The sequence below is a fragment of the Eriocheir sinensis genome, chromosome 5 (assembly GCF_024679095.1).
Source record: "Eriocheir sinensis breed Jianghai 21 chromosome 5, ASM2467909v1, whole genome shotgun sequence".
Lineage (NCBI taxonomy): Eukaryota > Metazoa > Arthropoda > Malacostraca > Decapoda > Varunidae > Eriocheir > Eriocheir sinensis.
Window position 1 is genome coordinate 102,999 of NC_066513.1, and position 19,407 is coordinate 122,405.

The 19,407-nt window shown below is 38.7% G+C and overlaps 1 protein-coding gene and 1 long non-coding RNA gene across 3 annotated transcripts in view; one reads left to right on the top strand and one right to left on the bottom strand.

The window, feature by feature from the left end:
* LOC126982694 (protamine-like) overlaps positions 1–19,407 on the top strand; it is an 80,693-nt gene that overhangs the window by 28,706 nt on the left and 32,580 nt on the right. The window lies entirely within an intron of this gene.
* LOC126983061 (uncharacterized) lies at positions 1,349–15,532 on the bottom strand. Of its 2 annotated transcripts, XR_007735495.1 has the most exons (6): positions 9,914–10,075; positions 9,408–9,494; positions 7,478–7,661; positions 7,297–7,361; positions 4,293–4,409; positions 1,349–3,331 (listed from the first exon to the last, which is right to left on the bottom strand). It is a non-coding gene; the product is annotated as an uncharacterized LOC126983061 (long non-coding RNA). The 2 variants fall into 2 exon arrangements; XR_007735494.1 differs by lacking the exons at positions 7,297–7,361; positions 7,478–7,661; positions 9,408–9,494; positions 9,914–10,075 and adding exons at positions 14,547–14,722; positions 15,106–15,532 and having other exon boundaries at positions 1,351–3,331.

Below are 19,407 nucleotides of genomic sequence, written 5' to 3' on the forward strand. Positions count from 1 at the left end.
GAGTGTGTTCCAACACTGATTCTCACAACACAGGATTGCCAATTGAGTGTGTTCTTCACTAAATTTGGTGGAAAATCATGTCAGCCCAGCGCGGCAAATCTGCGGACGAGCAACTGGTGGATGTTGTTGACCAATGTAGCGACATTTTTGCATAGTTTCACATGACATATTTTGATCAAATAGTTGTAAATATTGCAGTTGTCAATACTGCCCTGCCAGCACCCCATCATCAAGAGATCTACAGTAGTTGCCTTACAGCTGACCGTCGCGCATGTATAAATGTACGTCTTCACAGGCAACACCCCCTCAACGTGCCTGTACTTTCGCAGGAGAGGTTTACATTACTGAATTGTATAGATCTTGGCCTCCTCTTTCCAATGGTGTTTTTGTTTTGTAACTGTGATGAATAGTTTTTGAGATATAGCAGTTAAAAGAGACGCCCCGCTGGGGTGCCCGAGCGTGCCTGAGGGGATAGTCTCGTTGCGAGCGCTTAGCAATGAAAGGGTTAACCCTTCCTATGTACCATAAACCTAAAAGAAACACTCAATAGAACCTAATTATTCTCCTTTTTGGCCTTTGGAAGTAGTTGATGTGAGGGTCGGGTCATAGTAATTGCCCCCCTGAAATACATATTTAACAAGGCGCTCGTAGAAGTTTGAGGTCATTCCAGGCGTACCAGCTTCATGACCCAGGTGGTGGTGGTGGTTTAATGACCCTTCCTATGCACCATGAATCTAAAAGAAACACTCAATAGAGTCTAATTAGTCTCCTTTTTGTCCTTTTGAAATAGTAGATGTGAAAGGCAGAAGTGTCTGATGGTCACATTCTTAAATATAGCCAAGACAAGACGGCTTTCCTAGGAGTCACAGGCATTCCCAGGGGTTGGCCCAGGTGGTGGTTTAACCCTTCCTCTGTACCATGAACCTAAGAAAACACTCATTAGAAACCGACTGACCACCTTTTCGGCCTTTAAAATTGGTTAACTTGAGGGGCTCAGAATGCCGCCCTAAGGGTGTGTGCCATGATTGACCTAAATTGTACACTGCCATATTACATTATTATAAGTCCACAGTGTTCCCATCACAGCAACACTGTACCCAGCGTTGCCATGTACTCAAATCATTGCCTATATTGTTTCAAGGCCCTAAAACTATTGTACATGCACCAATAACGCCCTAAAATTAAAGTTAATGTTATTAGTGTCAAGTATTGATGCTTTTGTGGCAATACTTGTGAGTAAAAAAACAGGAAATACGATATATGTTCATGGTGGTTCATGGTGAGCTGGCAACGTTGACTGTACCTCATATATCGCACTTGACTGGGGCCGCCAAAGGAGAAGCTAAATTGCACTTGCCAAACAGTAGAATCAATGGGGTTTACTCTAATGGGGTCCAGGCCCTCCCCAAGGTACCCATTCCTCCCCCATTACACTCAGGCAATGGTGGGATACATACAGCATGTTAGTTGAAGGGTTAACCCAGTGGTAGCAGCGGGGATCATGTTTCTTAATGGTCCCTATTCATTGCCAGTAAAAGTATACAGAATTATAATATCTGCCAAAATTAATACGTAAAGCACATACTGCACCATAGCTATACGATATATGAGGATGATAGGTATCTATTTAATAATGAGTCTATGCACCCCTGCTGTGATTACACTGTTAAAAATCTGCTGCAAGGCTTTGAGGCCTGTCACTAGTGGAGCCTGTGGCCACGTGTTGTCTGCAGACCCATTCATACGTTAGAGACAGACACACCAGTCGGCTGTGCTATTTGACGATGACTGAGGCCTTCACCGTCAAGGATAATGATGACTTTCCCAGCAGGCACATCAACGTTGATTTTGCGTCAGGCCCTTACGTAGAATCTACGTTGAGAATTGATTGATTTTGAAAGTTTTTTTAATGTAATATTTCCAACGTATAATCAATGGTGGAATTTCAACATTGAACTGACATCTGGTTTTCAACGTTGAATCATGCTCTGTTTTTCAATGTTGGAATTCCCGTTGAATTCCAGTTGAAAAACTGACGTTGCTCACCCGACGTAGAATCAACATTAGATTTTCAGCATTGCTCCAGGTCGTGAAAATTGTTCACCAGACTATACTAACATCAGTAAACAGTCTAGTCTATAGTCTTTGGTGAAGCACATGCTGTCTGTATTCGATCTTGAGCTTAGATTGAATGTAAATCCGACATATGCTTCACCATGACCCAGAACCATGGACTTTGTCTCAGGAAAGGTCTTTGCATTGTTTCTGGTAGTGAGATATAGTCTGGAAAAGAAATGTACAGATTTTCATTACTACCAACTCAACATTTATGAGTTATTTTAGCTATCACATTAGAAAGTGAGGACCAAGATTGGATAGACTATAAAGTTAGTTATGTGCAACTGGTACACAATTAAGCTTAGTTTACATACTGAAAATCAATAGGTATTTCATCGTCATTTCAGTACACACATTAAAAGGGCTATTCCAATACCACATTAAACATCACCCATACTGAACACATGAATAACTTGTAAACACTTGACTTTAGCTAAAATTTAAGTTGATTTTGAGTTTAACATTACTGAACAATGGTTTCTCAGAGTAGGTAACATCATTTTGAAACTGGGGAAAGTTACAGAAACAGTTGCAGTAGGTAAAAATAAAGTGTCTGTATATGTGTACCAACATTATTATTATTATCTTTACCTTTCATGTCATTTGCATAAAACATCTTGTAAAGGCGTTTTTCACTACATGGACTTGTATGTTAGCTAAGTACATAGTACAAAGTACATAGGATACAAAAGTTAAGCTACAACACATTAATGCATGTTTGTAGTGACCAATATGAAATCATAACTTTGCATTTGGATATTTAATGCATAGGTATTTGCAGGAGTATATATTACAGTTGCAGCAAAGTGGATATACTACTCGGTTACTTTACTAAGTATCTATATGCTACGGCCAATTTCCTCCAACAAAAGGAGGGTGACGCAATCAGAGCAGAAAATAAAGGTTCTAGAAGTATGAGACCTCTCATCCCCCTCTTCTCTACTCCGGCTGTTCATGTACCTTGCAGAAACTAAATTGAGTTTCCCTATACATATATATATTCATCACTCATCAGAGCTTTCATTTTCCAACAAAGACTCAGATGACATTTCATCAATTTCCAGTGGTAAAAGCATTGTTGTTCCAGACGAATTGCTTGAAGGAGGTGACACCTCTTCATGTACAAACTTTCTCTTTTTGATTGTTGCCGTAGAGTGGTCAGACTTGGACACGGATGAACAGGGACCAGGATGGTCAGATGAACCTGGTGATGCTGATGTAAGAAGAATTATTAGCAAAATAATAGTATCTATCTATCTATCTATCTATCTATCTATCTATATATATATATATATATATATATATATATATATATATATATATATATATATATATATATATATATATATATATATATATATATATATATATAAACAAGGTGTTTCATGAGTAGTGGTACTTAATCAGGGATCTGATAGTTTGGGTGATACTGAGTAAAAAATAATCTATACACATATAGCGGTCTTTGATTTGTTTTATAAATAATTGTCAATTAAAATTACATGATGAAGCGTCGTACAGGTATGTGTTGCAGGGACCGCTCTCAGGCGGGACACATGATATGCCTGCCTCTAGAGAAACATTAATCATTGAAAGTACATATACACTATGAAACTTGAAATCTTTAGAAAGGCTGCATCTAAATTGTTTCAATGATTTCATTAGCTTTTAGAATAAAGTACAATCATGGCAAATAATCGTGGACCATGTCAGCACTTTATTCACCCAACACCCTCCCAAAAGACTACATGGCAACTCTACGCAAACGTCAGTGTCGTGCCTGTGAGAGAAGTTTATTCCTCCACGCTACATAGTACATACTGTAAGATGCCATTTACTTACAGTAACATGTAGAGTATTCTGTTATAATATAGATTCATGTATGGATATTGCAACAGAAATGCCAAGGGAGCAGCAGAAGAATAATTACTGTTTCTCAAGAGACAGGCACATCATGCCACACGCGTCGTGTCCCACCTGAGAGAGCGCTCCCCGCAACACATACCCAGCCCCTCGCCACACTTAATTTTCACTGACCATATTAGATTAAACAAAGCAAAAACCGCTATATGTGTATAGAGAATTTTTTACTCAGCATCACCCAAACTATCATATCCCTGAATAAGTACCACGACTCATGAAACACCCTGTATGTGCTTTAAAATGTTGCATACCTTCATTTGAGACTTTCCGTCCACCTCCTCCAATCCTATCAGGTGCATATTTCAAGCATTTAGCCACAGCCTCTGCAACACTGGATTCTGTCCCAGACTGATGAGTTAGGACACTCTCTGCAATTAAAATAAGAATATGGCACTTTGCAGTAAATACTATTTAGCTAAAGAAGACAAATGTTACCAGAATGTGGAAAAAAATCACCTTATACAACACGAAACAATGTAGTCTAACACAACACAGTATAACACTACACAATGCACATACCACAATGCAACATGTAACACAAACCAGTAAGATAAACTAATGTAACAAAATAAAAGTAGATACAAAACAGAACACAAATGAGAGGCTAAGTATGTTAATAGGTACGGTGCTACAGTTAGTATTTAGACAATAGGAGAGATTCATACATTCATGCTACACCTACAAATAAAGTTGAGATGCAAGAAGCAACATACAGATAACCAACATGGGCGTCCGCAGGGGGGGGCAAGGGGGGGCATTTGCCCCCCCCTGGAAAATAAAAAAATTGAAAAAATTACATGGAAAATACAAAATGAATAAAAGAACATAAACATTTCTCACCAGTTCATTCAGTTAGAGTAGATTACTACTCTCGGAACACAAATTGAAAATTTTGAAAAAAATTACTTGGAAAATGCAAAATGAATAAAAAAACAAAGATTACTCAACAGTTCATTCAGCTAGGCCAGGTTATTACTCTCGGAACAGGAACTGGAGCCGTCGAGGATCTCTTCCGAACTTGTCAATGACCCTGTTCATTAGCTCGGTCTTCTGGCTGTTCACTTTGTCGCGGTGGACACTTAGCATGCAGAGACCGGACAGACGTTGAGCACTCATCGTTGATCTTAACCAGGTCTTCACCCTGCGCAGTGTGCTGAAGGACCTTTCCACAGTACATGATGTTGCAGGCAGAGTCAGTGCAATGAGGATAGCCTTGCGCACAGCAGGGAGCAGAGTGGTCTGCTTCACCAGCTCGATCATACTCAGTGAGTTGCCATCCACTGGCTTATGCTTCTGCACATCATACCATGTTAGAGCTTCTTCTACAAGGTTGTCAATGCCATACATTTCCTTGACAGATGAAACGATGTGCTTGAATTCACCTCTTTCTGTTTGCTGCATTTCTCTCGGATGTAGTGCGAAAATGTGAAAATATGGCGTGTTACTTTCACCAAAGCGACTTTCCAGAGACTGGATCAAGGAATCCATGTTTGGGACATAGATGGTGCGGCGATAGTACTCCTCCATGGAGCCTCCTACATTCGACCGGTGGGCCTGGCGTGCACATCGCCGAGGCATAGTCAAGTCTATGCCAAGTTCTTCTGCCAAGGTTTTCACCTCAGGGATGACATCTTCTGAGAACACACGGTCTGCACCATCCCGGTGAGCTTGGAAAATCTTCTTCAACAGGTTGATGTGATCTTGGACTCCCATCATGTCCATGTCGACTGCCTGAAGCTGTTGGGTCACTGGCTCCAGCATCACTGAGTACTTTGCAATGATCTTCAGACAGATGAGGAATACTGAGGTTCCTGCTGCACACCTCAGCTGATGCGCTGTCTGACGCGTACTCTGTGACTCATGCTGGTTTGCCTCCAGTTGTTCCAGTTGTACATAGATATCACAAAAGTTCTCTGAAAAGATGCGGATGCTTTTGTACTTTGCGCTCCATCTGGTTTCACACAACAAAGGTATATTTGGAACCAGTCTCCTGCACTTGGGACTGTTTGTATCAGACATGCCTGAGCTCTGAACATCTCCCAGTCTGATTGGTTCGTGTAGAGTTAATTCTTAATTGATAGAATAATGTAGTTGTAAAATAATTTTTCCGAAATATTTGTTTTTCTTCAATTTTCTCTACTGGAGAAAATGTAACTGAGCTACTCTGTCAGATGAAAAAGTGCCACCATTTTGCATCTAAGCTCTTTCCTGGGAGCAAAATTTTTTCCAACGGGGAGGGGGACACCCCCTCCCCTCAGACCCCTCCCCCAGGACAGCAATCTCAGGAGTCAGGACAACATTGCCCCCCCCTGCATTTTTTTCTGCGGACGCCCATGATAACCAATGATAATGAATTAATTGGATTCTACATGAAATATTACAATACAGCTAGTAATGTGCTAGGATGCACTAGTCAGGATGCAATGTGTTACAGATGTTGATAAAGAAATAAGAGTCTTACTAACAAAAATATAAAAATAAATTATGAATGTTAGGGAAATTGCTAATAGTACAACATTCTGAGATGATTAGTACATACAGCTGCAATACTTTTTAAATCTTTTACCTCTAATAACCCTGAACAACAATGTTTGTTCAAAGCCATATTTTCCTCTCTTCCCTTTCATGTTCATATGTGCCATGACCTCATTGGTTAAGACTCTGTAGGACCCACAAAGTACAGTAACAGAAAACCTTATCCCTTTCCAGTAATATTTTGTCTGGTATTACACCAGATAAGTATTATCAAATAAGCATTCCATTACATCATATCACTAAAATAAGTCTAAGACACTTATGACTACCAAGCATGCATGACTTGAATTCTGATTAAGTGGGGACTGATTTAGAAGTATAATCTTCACACCGGCAACTGCTTATCTATACACTTCCCATTTAAACATTCTTGGGAGTTAACCTTCTATCTAAAAAAAATTTTCCATCAAAGAAAATTAACACTCCTACATCCCACCAAGTTTTGAAAATCAAGCTTCTACTGTACAAAAAATAAATTATGTACACAGGATAGCATTATGAAAACTTTCATGCTTAGCATTTCATGTGACCTGCACATTAATAATACAAAATACATCTAGCCGCAATATCAGCTTTAATACAAAATACACCAGCGAGTATATATATCTGTGCATTGCCTGTAACTTTCATGCTGATGCCTCTAATATCCTATGTAGGTTGCAAAACTGAATATTATAATAACATACATTGAGGTGCAATGCTACTATACCACATATTTACCTTTGCATTGCTTGGGCAACTGCATCTTTCTTGCTGATTCCTCCGATCCTACTTAGCCGGGAAATCTGAAATTAGGATATATACAGTATATACCTGGTTTATATTGTGTTTGTGTGCATAAAGACATAATCACACAAAGCGTATGTGACTTTCACAAGATAACCTTGACTTAATAACCTACTGCATGCTTGAGACTTTCTGGGTCCTGAAGAAGTTTCTCATTTTCTTGGACTTCAGCTATTGAGTTCATTCTCTTGATTTCAAACTCCACCTCACTGTCATTGTTGCTCTGGTTAATCTTATGTTGGATTTGCTTTATGCCATCCTTATACTAGACAGAATGAACAATACTTTTTTCTGAAATTCTGTAATGGAAAATATGGTTCACTATTACAATCACATACATTACAGTTTGGAGTTCAGAATATTATTATTCTGTGGATTTTTTAAGTGCTTTCACCTTACAGATATTTTCTTTAATATCCTCCTATCCTCAATTTTTCTTTCATGGTGTGCTTAAACAAGACTTAAATCATGTATATCAACTCACTAAGTCATGGGATGTGTCTTGTCTGGGCTATCCCCATTTTTTTGTGTGCGAAAAAAGATCAGTTGATAATGATTTAGATCTTATGCAAGCACAACATGAAAGAACAATGTAGGATAGGAAGGATACTGGAATAAAGAAATTATCTGGAAGGTGGAATTAAATTAAAATGAAAGTAAATGAAATTAAAAGGAAAAGGAAAGCAGAGTATCGATCATGGAATCCGAAGGTGAAGGAATTGATAAGAGAAAGTAAAAAGAGAGTAGATGAAGAGTTTGGTAGGAAGCTGAGTGAAAAGTTCAGTGAGAACAAGAAGTTATTTTGGAAGGAAATTAAGAAAGAAAGATGGGGAGAGGAGTGTGGGAGTGTGAGAATGAAGAGGGAGGATGGGGTTCTTGTAGGTAGTAAGGATGAGGTAGGAGGGGTATGGAAAAGGCATTTTGACCGCCTAATGAATGGAAGGACGGAAGGTGAAGCAATAGTATCTAGTATAGGCATTGAAGCAGGTGGAAAGCGTGTGGGTATGCAGGAAGGAATAAATAGAAAAGAGGTGGAGAAAGTGATGGCTAGGCTAAAGAGCGGCAAAGCTGCAGGCATAGATGGAGTGATTGCAGAAATGCTAAAGTTTGGAGGTGAAGTAATAGCAGACTGGATGTTCTGGATATGTGATCTAGCATGGAGGAGCGGAGAAGTCCCAGAAGAGTGGAGAGAGGCAGTCATTGTACCTCTGTACAAAGGTAAAGGTTGCAGAAATGACTGCAACAGCTACAGAGGGATAAGTTTACTTAGTGTGCCAGGAAAAGTGTATGGGAGAGTCCTAACTGAAAGACTGATAGAAGTGACCAAGGAAAAGGTCAGTGAGGAACAGGGAGGTTTCAGAAAGGGGAAAGGTTGCGTGGATCAGTGTTTTGCAATTAAAATGGTAGTAGAGGAGTACTTGGGAAAAGATAAGAAGTTGTATGCAGCCTTTATGGATCTGGAAAAGGCATATGATAGGGTGGATAGGAAAGCCTCTCTCCCAGAGGGAGCGAGGCGTCAGAGAGATAGATAGTGGAATTAAACTATAATTTTGGAAGCTAAGAGATATCAAAAGAAGAGTGTAATTCTACCTACTTTAACATAAGGAAGTAAAGAATGGGAGTGGAATGAAGCTGGGTAGGAAAAGATTAGAGCTGTAGAGATGTCATACCAAATGCCTGTAAAAGAAAGAGAGCAGCAACAGCTACAAGTAAAGCAAAACACATATTGCCCATATGCTTATTCAAAGACTAATCTATAACTGTTTATCTTATTCATAAGATGAACATATTTCCTATCTATATATATACCAAGTCTGTTTCCCCCAAGAAGGGAGTTAGCCAAGCCATAACAAGACATAATCCCAGTTACCCTACCATCTGAACCCCCAGTGAAAGGAGATAATACCCTGCCTACACTTTATGTAGGTCAGTTGCACGGCTCGGCCAGTTTCTGTCCAGAGTAAGTTACCTTGAAGCCCATGCCCTAGTGCCACGTCTGTTTGTTTCACAAGTACTTGCAATACATTCAAGAAAAATAATCTTACTTCCATCAGACATAGGCAACATGTCATCTGTACCCATCCCATGTGATGTTCCTTGTGAGGATGGACCAGCCCCCTGTGAAACACAACCTGTCAAAAACAGATATCATAAAGTCAACATTCACCAAAATCACCAAAGTGCTCAAGCCATGAATACGTTTCAATTTATTTATGTTCCAAAAACCTTGGCATAAGAGTAATATGTTTTGGTGCTATTCAAAACAAGAACCTAACTGATGATAAATTACCTATCACAGTAAACAAACAGCTTAATCCATAAAACAGAAAGAGAATAAATGCACTGATTACAATCTTCATAAGCCTCAGATTAATTATTACCTAATTTGGACAGATTCCATAGATTGCCATCAGAGTGGTAATGCACACAGATATGGCATCACAGAAATTCTGGACTTTCACTTTTATGCTCCAATAATGTTATTTTCATCACACACTAAGACTATGTGTGAGCGCCAAGAGCAAGATGTGCAAGCCAATACTGTACTTACTCAGCTCCAATGAGGATCTAGGAAGGGCTTGTGAATGTGGTATCCCTTTCTGGGATGAATCCAGCACTCTCTTCCGAGGAGAAGTCCTTGTAGGAAACACCTGAGTCTGTCTCTTCTGGGGAGATTTCTTTTGTTGTATCAACTGCTTTCTTACAAATTTCTCTGGGGTTTTGGTAGAGAGGCACCACCTGAAAACATGATACATGGTGGAGAAATACAATGTGCTTTCATGTTAGCAATGATATAAAAATACAAGAACAACTACTAGATTGTAAAAAGCAAGATAAAAGCTACAAATACATTTACATATCTATGTACCAAGGTGGTTTAGTTCATAAAAGGTGGGTAATCCAAACAAGGCATATTCTTCAGTTTACAGAGTTGATTTACTATCCTCTTACTCAACAGTGTGCCTTGTCTATTTATGAGATAGTAATACAGAAGAAGGAAGCCCAACCCCACACTATCCTTTTGCCACCCCCCTACAAAATGTAGGGATTACTGTGGCAAAATATCTTGTTCCCATCACAGGATGTTAATACTGATGATATTTATTGTTAATATTAATGGAAAGACTCACATTTCTTTTCCTTTTCCTGCATCATGTCATTGCACTCATCTGCAAATCATAAAAAAAAAAAAAATTCACTTTAGCATAAAAGAGAATCTATATCCATTATTTTACCTGGCCTATATGCCTTACTCTGTAACCCAAATAGGCATATATAAAATAGGTATATTAAATTATCTAGACATTCCCATGTCTACGTGACTTAAAGTAGGCTCTTATGTATGTGTGTATGAGTGTACAGTGGTGACAGGATGTCTGTCTGTTTAGCTCAGCAATATTCAGGTGTATCAGTTAGTGTCCATACACTCCATTTAATTTAGTGTTTACTCTATTACACTACACATATAGTGGTGTCACATAACACAATAATGTGTTACACAAGTACACACACATTACACATCTTAACACAGTCTATCATAAGTGTAATTAACACATACTCCTTAGCAAATAATAGTCAACCTCTGACACACCCATGCCGGCCCAGAGACGGGCAGCGGCGGAGGTGCGGCAGTCAGTCACGGATAGTCACACAGGGTCACTTTACTACTTCATCTTTCCCTTCTTTATCAAATCCTGATGGCAGTACTGCCATCTCATCTATCTCTAAAGCTGAACTCTTACATAGTCTACCTAATATTTACAGTGCAGTCTATGCTGAATATGTTACCTTTAGATTTCATTCTTACCTGCAACGTAGAAGTCTTCAAATATTTTTTTCTTCTTGCGTCGTTTCACATTCTCTTCTTCATCACTCAATTCAGATGTCGTGGTAGTATTGCATTCCTCACAGACAGTTTTGTCATCTATCAAGTAAGACCATACATGTAATAAAATATGCATAAACATATGCACATAGCAAATAATATTATGCAACCTCCAGTACATGTATGGTAGCATTATTATCTTCTTTGAGAGAACTGAAAATCACAATAAGCAATATCTAAAAAGTCTGCAGTACTTCTTTTACTTCACAATTCAAATAGGCAAAAGCAGTTTTGAACAAAATTGTTACACACCAGAAGCAATTTTTACTTTCACAAGTGTGAACTTTCTCCAAGATGGTGTTGGATCTCTCATTTCAGCCATAGCGGGGGCAGCATTAACACCAGGTGGCCAATGGACCATTTGATTCTGTATCCACTTCTGTGGTATAACACCCTCCTGCTCTTCATTGTCCTCCAGCCACACTGCTCGAGCCCACATTGCCATACTGTTTAGCAGTTCTGTGGATTGAATAATGTGATAAGCTATATATATACATAGTAGCTATAATACATGGCTTGCACACTACTGTAACCCCTGATGGTGTCAATTTAAATGCTTTTATATTTCATCTAATAAATAAAATAAATAAAAGCTTTATGCAGTAAGGAAGCAACAACTACAAAATTATAAACATAATTGCAAACATACATATTTAGGTACTTTACTCATACACCTAAGTGCAGTGTTCACAACAGTAATTGAGATTTTGTTGGTGATAGGCCAGGGTAAAGAAGCTATTTTGTCCAATATGGACTGATCCTTAAAACTTTTCAGCCCTATGTGATAATGGGAAAAATACAAAGCCATCATCATACGGCAAGCACACAACTTTACGAGAAATGCAACTTCTGTCTATTACTTTCTTTCTGAGCTTTTGCTTCAAATGTTTGGTCTCTATAAAAGCAATATTCATTAGTTTTGAATTGCAAGGACTTTCAAAGAAATTTTGCATATGAATCTGACCTATAATTTCACAAGCAAGTTCACCACTGCTCTTTTCTTCATGCACAAAGACAAAATCTTCTGTATGAAGTATGAAACTGTTATCTTTGCTCCTTGTAGAGATGACAGGATATATTACTTTGGCTGTACTAGTGGATCCATGTGCATTAAGTTCTGTTAAGCGTTTTGCAATCTGTGCAATGGGATTTTGTGCTTTTTTGACTATTTTCTTTACCATCTGGAGATGATTTTCATACTTGAATGCAGATATATCATTCAAAGAGCACTGAAAGAAAGTTATATCTTCATGTAAATGTATGAGGTTATGAACATTGTAAACTGTGAAAGTGTTACCATAAATGTCTGGGCAATTGCCAACAAAACACTCTAAAGTTCTTTAGCATATGGCAAGTAAAAGTTTCTCTTGTCAGCATCAGCATCTAACATAAAAGCTATGGCAACATTTAAGCAGAGAAAGTGGTCATAAATTGGTGTTGGGACCACATCTCTTAAAACTACAGGGCCTGTGTAAAGGAGAAACTGGCGCAGTTCAGTTGCTTTCCAGCGATCTAGTTCTAAGAGCGATCTGGGCTGTCGAGCAAACTCACTGGGCATCAATCCACTCAACGACACTAGTCTATTTGATATTTCTGATATCTGGCGAGCTGACTGACGGCACTGTGTGGGACCATGTTTTAAAAAGGACAAAATACGTCGCACAACACCTAAACAAACACAGTGCATGTAATCCAAGGCAAACTGTTCAATGCAAAGAATGCCAATGTCTGTGAGAGGTGATTGCTCTATCTGATGGTCTTCATATGCCATATTTTGAAACTGCTGTGCTTTACGGAGAGGGAATAATTCCTGTGTGTTATATACTACTCTTCCATCCCAGGATCCATGTACTGTGCATCTTTCACAGGCACTGTATCCAGTATGGGTTTTTACGCATTTCAAAAATGCCCTTGCAGGGGCATCACACACAAAGCCATCAACTGAAACATTGTATGTTTTGTCTTCAAATTTAATGCCATTAACTGTTAACTTGTGAAGCTCTTTCAAAAAATCTGCAAGGTATTCTTTCACCGGGCTGGGTTTTCCTGTTCCACAAAACATCCCAACAATGAAAGGGACATGCCCACGGTTTATGCTACACATTATAGGCCAAAGCTGTACATTACTTGATTTAAATAGTGGTAAACCATCAATATTGAACAATATAAGTGATTTCAGCCCAGAAATATGTGAGATACCTTTTTCTATACCAAAATAGGCATATTGGCCACCACATTTAGATAACACGTCTACAGTCCTTGGAGTCTGAAGCAACGTTCGGGCATCTGCAGGGAGATCATTGTGTCCGTGCCGGCGAAGTATAGCTAGTAGGTCATTCAGTGTCTTTCTAGTACAATTACATTTCAGTGCCCATTCTGCTAGCTCACGTCTAATCTCTGTGTTTCCTGAGTTGCTTGATTCTTCTATCTCATAATCAGAAAAAGAATATGAATGTGTAGTTTGATCACTATTGTCTATCTCAGAATCAGAGGAAGAACATGTGTTATGGTCAGAAATGCCTGCTGAGCTAGGCCCGACCTCAACACTTGCTAAATAAGAGTCACTTGCCAGCTGAGGAGCTTCCAGACACCTAACCTCATCAGGCACCTCTGCTTGTACACCAGCTGACTCACTGACTTCATTAAAATTATCCTCAATACTGTCACTAGAGCTGCTCTCCTGTGCTACAGCATTAACATCTGCATTGATCTTCCTCCACCATTTCAAATAACGTGCCATGGTGGTAACTGGTCGTTTCCGTCTGAGTTGACATGCACAAATGTATAGGTTAGGAAAAGTTAGGTTACATAGGTAAGGTTAACTTAAGTGACAATACTGAATAGATCTGGTTTACTCCTGTCTGCTGCCGAGCATTTGTGGGCTGCCAGCCAGATCTTAGCCAAAGATACAATATTGCTAACCCATCAAAAAAGGTTAGGTTAGGATGGAAGGGAAGACCTTAACCTGTTTTGCTGGATTGTCAATAGTGTAGTTCTGGCTAAACTCTGGCAACTACTGCCAACCTAATAAACACGAAATATTGATGGTTAAGCCAGGTAAAGGGGCAAAGAGGAGTTCGGGGTAAAAACTACACGAAACTTAACGGGGCGTAAGGAAATTTTTTAAACATCTAGTGCGTCATCATGCATTCTATTCATACAAGCTACAGTATATCTGTGAACCTAGATCATGACACACCTAGTGTTTTAAAAACATAGACAAAGCATATGTGCTATACTTACTACGACACCATCAGAAGTACTGTACAGTATGATGCAATATTAGTTTATAGCTTACGTATTATATAGTCTGACACATCCACAGTCCAGTAGTCTGTTATAGAGCTGATCGAAGATATATCTTGAAGTGGGCGGTGGTGCTTGGTGGAAGATCAAACCACTTCGTGAAGTAATAGGTTTACTTTTCTGACTCCAGTTTTGCATGTATCTTGCATATCTTGCATATCTTGCACCCTGCAAGAATTAATTGCTTATATATTCTTGCAGGCACTTATTAAACTTCATAATAATCTTTAAACTTCATAATACCCTGTCTTATTATTTATAAATCTACAGAAATGCACTAATTCTTATATTATGTATACAAAATAACATGAGTATTATGGTAGCACTCTTAAATTTACTTGACACAAAGAGTATATAACTACGCAGGAGGTAGTAGCTTGAGGTAGGGAAATGGAACAGACAAGAAAGAATTTGCTGACTCCACAAAATACTTACTAACTTATATACTATGAATACTAAGGTTATACATGGTATAGCACCTTTTTGATACTCTGAGAACTCTTGTACATTGTTTAACTTGAACTGTGAATGCATGACAAACTCAAACTTACCCTAATAAAGTGGTAAATGTGGTGAAATCTGCGAGGCCTTTGTGTTCTGGGGCTTGTATATCTACGGCGGGCTGGTACTTATAAACGACTGAATGCTATAGACGCCGGAATGGTGCCGTTGGGGAGGATTAGTGTTTACACAGAGTTAGATTCCTTTTAGGTAGTACTTGATGGATTAACGCCAATTAACGCTATATCCACTGGGACACGAATGTTCTGCTGTTACAATATGCTATTCTGCAGTTATTACTCACATTTCGTGACAGTATTGTGATATCCATTTTGGTATCAGTAGGTATAGAATACAAAATGTAATAAAGTATCAACATTGAAATTGTGTTAGATTCACAATAGATTTTCAACAAGAGTAGGGAATATGTATATATCCATTGGCATTGTGACTTTGTTACACTTTACAGTTAATGTGGCTATCACACTGAAAAGAAAATGTTCAGTAACCATTTTCATCCTTAATTCAACTTAAAGCAGGTCAGCCTTTATCTTGGTGAAATCCAACCAATATTCCAATGTGATTTCCACGTCGACATCCAACATATAATCAACGTTGTAATTCTAATATTCCATTGACATTGACTTTATGGTTCAGGACAGACATTGATTCATCGTCAGGTTACAAGCAAAATTCAACTTAGAAAGTATATACAAGTCATGTCTTCATCTTGGTGAACTTCCAACCACAACTCTTTGTAATTTCCACGTCGACATGTGACATATAACCAACGTTGTGATTCTAACATTCAGCTGACGTTGACTTTATGGTTGACGAAAGGCGTTGGTTCACCGTCAGGTTACAACCAAAATTCAACTTTTAGAGCATAGGAGTCTTCAAATTAGTGAATTCCTAACAACTTTTCAATGTGATTTATCGTCGGTATAGGACGTAGAAGTGACGTTGTAATCCTATCGTTGAATCGACGGTGAATTTATCGTCGAAGAAAGACGTTGGTTCAGCGTCAGGTTCCAACCACATTTCAACGTACAAAATAGGTCAGTTTTCAGATCGGTGAATTTTTAACGAGATTTCAATGTGATTCCAACGTCGATATCTGACACATGATCAACATTGAAATTCTAACGTTGAATTGACGTCGATTTTATGGTGTCCGACGTCATGACCAAATTTCTACATATTATCAACGTCGGTTTGACGTCGTGTGCCTGCTGGGATGCCCCCAACTCTACCTTTATTTATTTAGCTTGGGGTACACATCACAATGTCATCCACAAATATTATGGTCCACGGAGACTGCTGCCTGACCTCATCCGTCAGCCTGTACATCACTACTGAGAATGAACAGGCTGATTCTAGGTGTAGTCCAACCTCGACCAAACAGACGTAACCTAACCAAACCTAACTACTGCGGCCACCGCCCCGACTGTCCAGTGCACTGACAGTGCTGGTACGGTTATGTTAGGTTTGCTTGGATTAGTTAGTTTTCTTTATTACTTATATTGAATTACTTATTTGTATATTTGTTCAAATTATAATGGTTTTGAGTATTATTAATCTAAAAATACTAAGAAATAAAATGGGGAATTGTTTCTTCACTCAAAGAAATGGATATTTGGGAAAACCTGGGGAAAGTAACCTGCTAACTCTCCTGTTACACTAGCCATGTCCCAGGATAATTAGTTCTTACCAACAACCAGCTCTAGGGCCAATAAGATGGAGATGAGCAATGAGGCCACATGCCGCTAAAGCATATGCCCCCAACTTTACCGTTATTAATTTAGCATGGGGTAAAGAATTTATCATTATTTTATATTAATATTTTATTGATAATATAGTTTTATTTAGCCTTGGTACTTGTGATGAAAAAAGGATTACACAGTCTAATAATTTATTTTTCCATGTTGAAAATACAGGTAAATTTATTACCAAATAAAGATTTTCTTACAGCAAAAGGTCTTTTATGATATCTGTAACTTAACTGCTCTTTGATGCTAGAAATGGACACAGTCACCACAGGACAGCCCAGGGGTTTGTCCTGGAGCAGAAATATCGGATGATCGTGTCACCTACATTCCATCTGGCTTGTACGGTACTCTTTTCTTCCTCTCTGTAGCACACGTTCCATTGCTTTGTTCTGTTAAGCCCTAGTATTTGAACTTATCTACCTTTGCCAGCTCCACTCACTGAAACCTCACAGTACCATTTCCGTAGGGCTCACTCACATGTACTCCTCCTGCTGATTTCCATCCCTCTTATACAGTGCATACCTCCACCTTTCTAGTTCATTTTTCGTTTTTTCCCTGCCTTCATTAAATATCACAATGTCATCCACAAATATCATGCATGGTCTACAGAGACTGCTGCCTGACCTCATCCATCAGCCTGTACAGTGTACATCACTACTGAGACTGAGCGGACTGATCCTAGGTGTAGTCTAACCTTGACCCTGACACTCTTTGTAACTCCTTCCATACCAGCAACATCATAAACTTTTTCGGACACATGGTGTGCTTCCTCTGATAGAGAAATTATATGTAGAAAGGGTACCAGGTATATCAGTTGACATCTCCAATAGCCCTGCTACCTGATGACAACAATTTATATGCAGTCAGCTATGGTGAAGAGGAAATTGCTTGTGACCAGTTATTTCACTGTGACAAGCATCTTAAGATTCAGAAGAATTCCACATCCTGTGGGAGAGACATATATGTACAAAAAGTATTATTAAAAAAAAAAAAAATGCTGTTATGTTGAAATTAGGATGAAAATAACTAAATGTTAGGTGTGCAGAAAACAAGAGAACTGAGAAAGAAACAAGCTGGAAAATTTAAACAAAAGTATGTACAATATAACAGTGACTGAGGGACAGAGTGATGAATGGAAGAACGAATTTTCATGCTAATGCAGCTATAGCATATGCCCCCAACTTTAACTTTTTTAAACTGAAAGATAGGAAGGGGGCCGAGCCGAACCTAACCTGCACAATCCTACATAAGCTAGCAGAAGAGTTTGGCCTGACCTGAGTGATATATTTCAGAGACACTGACTTCATTTTTTGGGTAACCTATGATGCTTTATCGTATGAAAATAATTGTCGCACCAGAATACAACGACGAGAACAATGGAGCAAAATATTTACAGAATAACAACACAGCTATTTCAAGAGAATATAAAAAAATCTCCTTAACTGCCATTCTCATAAATTACTCAGAAATGAATATTGTAGTCAGTATTTTAAATAAGTGAGAAAAATCATCTTATTGCTGTGGAAATGTTGTGAAGTAGCTATCAGGGCAAATGACACTATCTTAGAGCTGCAGCTCAACATTAGGATAGTAACCTATCACTGCTAAGGATAATAACCTATTGCTGCTAAAATAGAATATGGCGACTTAATAGATTGCGAATTATACATGATTCCATGGAACTAAAGCAAACCTTATAATTAGTAACCTAATGCCGTTTAACTGAATCTATCAGAGCTAAAATGGTTACCTTTCACTGTAAGACAGTAGACTATCACCTCTTATCTAGTTATTCATAACACAAACAGTCCTACTGATTACTACATAAAAATACAACAGAAATAAACTGGTGACCACCCGTGATGGGTGTAATTCAATAGTTTTTGTTTTTCCTCCCCCTCTGCCTGGGACCAACTATTATGAATAGTTCATTATACCTTGAATATTTTTTGGGTGCAGTCTTATATATTCTTAATATTTCATAATAGAATTCATGTTGACTGAGTGCCACCAAATCCACAAGTATGCAATGGTTTGTTAACCCTACCAGCACACCCATATGAGCCACGAAAACAACTACACACAACATTTTCAAAAAGAAACGTCATTAGATAAATAAAACACTAGATATAATTACCAAAAATATCCATTGCGTTGGCTGAGACAGCAGACTCTGTTGTGCTGGCGGTGTACGATACGCTGCCCAATAAAATGTTTGTGCAACAAAAATAAAGGTGTTTTGAATAATTATTTGCCTTATATATGCTCTCTGCATGCTAGGTATGTCATATCATTGCAGATTTACTCATTTACTTTGAATTTATTGGTTACAAATCTCGTTTTCGTCACCTCAACCGCTCCCCAAAATCTCCTTACCAAAACGCCGATTTTTCGTTCGCGAGCGACCGAAAAGCAGCGGTCGAGAGCGACTGTAAGACCCGATCCCGCGCGGAATGCTTTCGTTCGCTGGCTAGCGAACGAAAACGGGTGACTGTAAGACCGGCCCTTTGTGTATCAGATTTGGTGGAGGTAATTCTCTCTCTCTCTCTCTCTCTCTCTCTCTCTCTCTCTCTCTCTCTCTCC